This window comes from Centrocercus urophasianus, unplaced genomic scaffold (assembly GCF_019232065.1).
Source record: "Centrocercus urophasianus isolate 14NV4802_14NV808 unplaced genomic scaffold, USGS_Curo_1.0 seq_11, whole genome shotgun sequence".
NCBI lineage: Eukaryota > Metazoa > Chordata > Aves > Galliformes > Phasianidae > Centrocercus > Centrocercus urophasianus.
The window spans coordinates 38,729,365-38,736,775 of NW_024884253.1; the positions used below are offsets into that span (position 1 = coordinate 38,729,365).

The window sequence follows — 7,411 nt, forward strand, 5'->3', positions numbered from 1 at the left end:
CAGACAGTAACCTATTTCAAATATACTGTTCACAATATAGGTATTTCTAGCCACTAGAGATACCACAGTCATGGTTTGCAGTTCTCATCATATATATCTTTTTTCAGAGCAGTTACTTCTACATATAGCAGATATAGCACATTCAACACTTACTGAAAACAAACATGAACAACTTGACTCAATCAGCATAATTAGAACTTTCAGTTGAGTTTTTATATAATTGCAATGAAAGCCTCTTTAACTCCTCTGAACTCCAGAAAGCAGGAACTTATAGCAGTACTGTCATACGTTCGTTTATTGTCAGAATGCTCCTGCAGTGATACATTGTCAAAATAGATAAGAAAACTTGAAATATGCAAAATATGCCACAGAGGAAAACACAGCACTTTAAGCACTGCAAAATTAAAATAAACAAATTTAAGGAGCCTATGAGAAAATTTAAAACTAATCAGAAAACAACTCTTTCTTTCTCTGTAACAGTAGCATTCATCACTGAAAATCGTTCTGTATGGCACTGGATTGGGATGAAAAAGTGGTCATCCCAGCTGTTCACACAGTTCTCTTCTGGAGGATACAATGCCAGCCATAGAGGTATAGAAATAAGGAGAAAAAAATACCAAATACAGCCTGGTCCTCTCTTGAAAATAGAGGTTGATTCAGATTAACACTGATTAGTGGTAAAAACATCTGGTTTAGGAACACAAAGCCACCAGACAATGACGCCAGTGCCAGCAGATGTGGGTGGACAGCTACAGGAACCCCCCCTATTTAATCAGTTACCCACCTCATGGGAATTAGTCGTTTTGTTTATCTAATTTTCTACCTCACTGACTACTGCTCTGCTTTGATTTTAACTTAGTGTGTTATTAAACTCACTGAGAGCCAGGATGGCAGAAACTGAAAGCTGTAAGAATTTTTTCTTTGGCTATAAAGTCTTGGACATAGTTACGATACTGATTATGATATAGACTAATGTGAGATTAATATTAGTAACTCCTAACTATTGTTGTCACAAAAACTCCATCTTTTTATTCAGACGTAACTTAGACACGTTTTAACTGTTTTTTATTACATGCTTCTTAGTATATATCTTTTTTTTTTTTTTTTTTTTTTCAATAATATAGACAAAAAAGAAAAGCTGTCTCTGAAGACAAAGGTAAGGACTGGCATATTAACTTACTTAATAAACAGAGGAATAAAAAAGCTGTTGGTCTTGCTATGAAAAGCCTTACAGTTCCCACGTCTGCAAAAGACCCTGGAATTTTGACAGATTAAATTGCACTTCTGCAAAAAATAAAACAAAATGAAATAATGTAAACAAAAATAGAAATCAGTGAAAGGGGAAACTCTGTAGGCCAAAACAGAGGAGCTACCTGGATAGACCAATTGGGGACCTTTTGGGCAATGGGCAAGGTGAGCGACAAAAGAGACAAAAGAGACAGTCTTCAGGAGAGAGAAAATGAAAGTCTGTAACCACCATAAAGCACTTGCTTCCAGAGAGGAAATAGCCAAAAATCAACGCTGAAAATTCTATACTCATGACAGTATTACACCTGTTTTATAGTAGAGAATACTAAAATTAAGCAGTGCTAGTATTTTATTATACATGCTGTTATGTATTACGGGCTTGATCCATTTCAGTTAGTACTCTTCAAAACAAGAGGCAACATGGTTGAGTAATTAGTATGTAATCATTCTCAATAGGCAATTTTCTTGCAGCCTTCCTAATTGGAGGATAATGCTGTTAAATACTATCGATATAGGCTACATTATGCAACCACTCTCCATGCCAGTAACCAGTTGCATTGATAACACGAACTAGGAGATTCATTTTGTGAAAATTCACAAAAAGAAGCAGAATATCACAGCGACTGCTATAGTAGCTGTAATAGTAGCCTTGCAGGTTCCAAGCCTACCAGTGACAGCACCAAGAGGATAGCTGTGCTTAATTCAAGTATTTTCCAGCTTATACTTTACTGAAAGATTTTAAACATAAGTAATGAAAGTAAATCAATCTCCAGATTAAAAAAAAAAAAAAAAAGTCACTAAATTGCACAGCTATAATAGGTGTGCATTTATATTGGTAAACTAAAATAGTACTGAACAACTTGTGCATTTCAGACACAGTCACCGAAGCTAAGCAGGAGTTTTGCCCTTTGTTTTACTTTCCAAGACTCTCAGTCAAGAGAGGAGAGGAGAGGACAGAGTTCAGGTCACAGTTCCTTTATTAAGTTTAAAATCTATTTCAGGGAATAGAACGGCCATAGTTTAAAGACTTCATCCGGAACTGGATGAGGTATAAGTACTTTTTCAGCACATCTTCCCACAATGGGAGCAAGAAAGAAACTTCTATGAACTGTCCAGAATGTGACTATGTTAAGAGATACAACATAGTGCCAGTCTGAGAAAATCTAGGAAAAAGGAAAATAATTTTTAAAAAGGAAAAGAAAAATGTGAAAGAAGAGTTAAGAGATTGCTGATAAGAAAAAGGACATGGAAAGAAAAAGATCTGAAAGAGAAGAAAATGGAGAATAGGAAATGAAATAGTAAGGAAAGAGTGGTACAAGTTATGAATTTTAGAAAATGAATATTGAAGAAACCTTTACCTTGCAGAGAGATGAGAAAATAAATGTATGTTTTATAAAATCATTTGGAATTCCAAATTACACACTCTTTTTCAAAACTGGTCTTATATAAATGTCAGCTTGATCAGACTCACATTTACAAAGTTTAATCTTACTATTTTCTTCATCAATGCTATTCCATATTCTAATTGGTATAGTGAAGGGATATTTTTTCAGGTATATGAAGGATCCCAATCGGTTTTCTTTCCCTCCTCCTTCCCACCCCCACTACCTCCCCCCAACACACACATTCTCAGCCCTGGAAAACAAAGATTAATTTTGCAGAAACGGAAACAACAGAAATCTCAGAGTTGAGCTGGCTATAGGAAATAAAGCTGAGAAGAGCAGTCAGGTCAGAGATGCATTAAGAGATGCTTTCTTTACATCTTCGGTTACATGGTTACAATAACTGTGCCACAGTTCAAAATGTTTTCATAAAATTACCAGAACTACGAAAGTTCATTGCTTGTGACGTGCCTACTGAGAACAAATTACTTAAGTGCAGCTTTGGGTACTACCTGACTCACTATTGCTTCCTTATCAGTGTAGAAATATTCAAGTGAAAGAGGGAGATATAAGGCGAACAAACTGTACAGATGTCCGGTGACACACTGAATTACAGTGAATGAGCAGATGTTACCAGAACACAGCGATGCAGGAAATGAAAATGGGTGTTGTGGGGCTGTACAGTATGTTTGAGGATCTGGGATTTGGCAAACCTGTCGCAGAGGAATGATTAAAGCAGGAAGCTCAGCTAAATTAGGACCATGCAGCAGAACAAAATACATGACTATTTTTAGAAAATGTTGGCATCCGCATAGCCCAGGGAAAAGACTGGCCTCTTACTTTCAGTGTGACAGAAATGGCATCCAAGTAAGTTACAAGGACATACCAAGAGTAAATGCTAGAGAAGTTAAATGAGACTGATAGAAGACAGTGCAAAATGATGGCTTAGGAGGAGTTCTGCAAAATAAATGTCAAGGGCTCTCTGTTACCCAGAGTCACAAAAGTATAAATCCTTTTGCCAATTAATGAACATATTAGAGAATAAGTCAGTTTAGGACACCCTGGTATCAAATAGCTTTATCTCAGCTTGAATGCATGTAGGAAAACAAACAAACAAATCAATTTGTGAAGTATAAATACTGACATTGAGTGGAAATCCTTTGGGAAGGTTCCAGCTTCAGAAATACTATTCTATGCATGCTGTGTCTGTGATACTTCATCATATTTTCAAAGAACTCTTCACAGAGAATAACAGATAGAGCTCAATTTAAAGTGAGGTGAAAACTAGAATGCTAAAGAAGGTATTAGAGACAGGCTTCCCTGTTTAGAAAATGCTTCACCATTGAAAATTGAGATTTCTTCTACGATCTGCTTATATTACCTCTCCTAGCAACAGCACTGTTTCCAGCTTCTTGTATTCCTCCACTATTTTAGCAGCCATCAGACTGCCTAAAAAATTGGTTCCCTCAGTGAGAAATATTTACATTTCTTGCTGCTTTGGCTAGTGTTTTATAGCAGTGGTTTTTCATACAGCGCTACTAACAATCACTAATAGTCAGTCTATAAAATATACTGTGCTGTTATGAGATTTTGTAACCTATCTATTAAAGAAGAACATTAGTTGTGAAAGATTCACAAGACTGACAATTAGTAAATATCCATCCAAGTTTTCACCCACAGTGTTTTTGATTCTTGCATCAGTGGTGAAAGAGATGGCATGATGTCATGTGAGTTACCATGTCAGTCCTTGCAGGGAATGACCTAATGGCACTCACAAAGACTGAAAAAGCAAATATCCAAGTTTCTCTTTATAGTTCATATTTTCTAGAGCCTAAGAAAACCAAGTAGAAAGGAAAACAAACTCCAAATCTGTCTTAAGCAAACTTCAGTTCTGTTCAGTATTGTCCAATAAAAACAACAAAATAATCTTTAAATTTATTCCTCAACAGATTTCCATTTAAGGAGTAAACCTTGTTATCCCACCTTTCACCATCTGGGATCAAAAGCATATGCTTCCTCTGCTGATGCCTTTCACTGAGCATATTCCCTTACTGAATTCTCCCTCCGTTTCTAATACACCTGACAGATTATTGTGACACGAGGCCATATGAGAACACATATTCTTATGTACAGAGGAGTTTATCAAAGGATTTAGAGTACTGTTTGTCAATCATTACATTCAGCCACTAAACCTTTCTACTCAGTAAACAAACAAAAAACATTTAGCTCTTCCTATCCAGAGGTGAACAGACTAGCCCTGCCCCAATCTTGAGAGCAGTGTTCTGTACAGGATTTTTATGAGGACCTTTCAGCTGCAGTGAGCCCCTCAAAAATTATTTAAGAATTGCCAGTACGATGAATCGTTTTGTTCCTCATGGAACAGGGCAGGATGCCAGAGCTTGTATCTTCAGAATTTATCCCACAGAAAAGTGAGGTATATATGCTCTCAAGTTGCCAAATTACACTTCGCTAGACTGCATTGGTTTTATTCCTTTTCAGTATATTTGATAACACTCAGCTGCTTAGCAATTTGTCTTTCCCTGGGCCAGTTACTTGTCAGCCCTCAAGACAGTAACTCATCAATGACAATAGACAGTAAGTCAGCTTCATCAGGGACTCAAATGCCTCTATGAAAATGTTTGCAGCATGGGGAATAAACAAGAGGAAGTGGAGCTGTGCACATGCTTGCAGGGCTTTGATGTCAGTAGCACTACAGAGACACAGTGAGGTGGCTTCCATGACTGGAGCACTGAAATGGAAGGATACAGGCTTTTTAGGAAAGATGGGCAGGATAGATAAGGAGGGAGGTATCATCCTCGATGTCAGTGAGCAGCTAGAATGTACGGAGCTCCATCTGAGAGCTTATGAGACAAGATAAAATGGAGGGCAGGGATAGATGACATTGCAATGAGGGTCTGTACAGGGCATATGACCTGGATGTCAGACAGAGTATAGATAGATAGAAGCAGCCCTGGCCTTCATTGAATCCAGAAGGTTCCTGGATTACGTTGATGATAACTTCCTTATCCAAGTGACAAAGGAGCTAGTAAGAAGAGATGTTATGCTTGATCTCATTCTTACCAGCATGGAGAGACTGGTGGGGAATGCAAAGCTCAATAGTGGCCTTGGCTGTAGTGACCCTGAAATGCTGAAGTTCACATTCCTTAGTGCAGAAAGGGATAAGCAAAGTAAATTCACTACTGTGGACATCAGGAGAGCAGACTTTGGTCTTTTCAAGGATCTTTCTTTCTATTTTTCTCTTCCTCCCTCCTTCCAAAGGAACAGTTTTGTGAAAACGGCATTAGAAGTACTCAAGTATCTAAAGTTAGAAATATATTTTAAATATCTTACTGAACTCAGCTTTCACAACAATGAAGTCCTATGGTGGGTTTTCTTCTCCCTATGTATAAAAAAATTATGAAGACAAAATTATTTTGGGATTAGCTAACTTCCAGAAGTAATAGATTTAATGAGACTTTCTAATTTGGTGGTAATATTTGAATTTCACAGTTGAGCATATCATAAAAAATAAATAGTACTGGTCCTTGTTATAAAGATGTAAGATGACATTTTTGTAGAACGACAACCAACCCTCAGAACTCAAGGAATCTCAAACAGCCCACATGAGCAATATAAAGTAAAACTCTGACATACACTATTACAACAATTATTGGAAATTTTCAGGGAGGGAAATTTCCTATTTACAAGGCTGCATAGTACAGCATACAGTCCATCAATATGGCAAAATGTACTTAAAAACCAATATAAATTAGTCTAACTGCTTGAGGTATCATTCAAGCTGTCACTTCAAAGAACACCAAAGTTATTTTTCAAAATCTAACATTAAAGAGCTTTGTTATATTGATGTATCTAGAAACTGTATTACATGCTTTCCTTCTAGATTTCTTCTTTTATCGTTTGTTTTAAGGGATATATATATATATAAATTAAAAAAAAAGAAAACAACAAAAAAAAAAAGATTAATTCCAGGCTATAATATACTTTACAACCCTCTACAGATATGCGTGAGAGTCCCCTGATCATCAGAGATGATAGATCATAGAATCACTTGGGATGGAAGAGACCCCAAATGTCATCTTGTTCAAAGCCCCCTGCCATGGGCAGAGTTGCCAGTTTCTATATCAGTCTGCTCAGGAACCTATCAAACCTGGCCTTGAACGTATCCAAGGATGAGGAATCCACAACCTCCCTGAGCAGCCCAAACCTGTGCCTCACCACTCTCTGAGTAAAGAATTTCGTCCTAATATCTAATCTAAAATCTTTCAGTAAAATTAAGATGTGATTTCAGCCACAAGACTTTAAAAAGTCTCTCTTCACTACTGTAATTTTCAGGATTTCATTAACAGAGCACATACTTCAAAATTGTAATTCCTTTGCACTTTATTGAATTTAATCATGTGGAATATATTTTATGAAGTTCTCTCCTTGACTTTCACTTTCAGCAGAGGTGATTTAGGAGAATAAACAAGAAAACCAACATAAAATCAACATAGTATTTTAACTGATTATTTTTTCATACAAGATATTTGGATCATGACAAAGCTTAAATTCTAATCTGTATGTTATGTGTGAATGAACTATTTTTCTAGTTCTTAAGTTCCTTGGAAATAGTCATGATTTGCACTGTTTTGCATAGAAGTAAAAATACCAACAAGCTGGAAAATAATAAAAAGATAAAATATTTACTAATTTATCCCTCTCAATTCTCATATTTTCCAATCTTTTCCAGGAGTGTTATCTCACCACCTCCACAACCTGTC

At 36.5% G+C, this 7,411-nt stretch overlaps 1 protein-coding gene across 1 annotated transcript in view; it reads right to left on the bottom strand.

Annotated features, from left to right (window-relative positions):
- Positions 1–6,017, bottom strand: part of SNTG1 (syntrophin gamma 1) — a 164,557-nt gene extending 158,540 nt beyond the window's left edge. The window contains exon 1 of the mRNA XM_042840046.1: positions 5,982–6,017. The gene's annotated coding sequence lies outside the window, so the exon portion shown is untranslated. The remainder of the gene's footprint in view (positions 1–5,981) is intronic.
- Between the last annotated feature and the right edge of the window lie 1,394 nt (positions 6,018–7,411).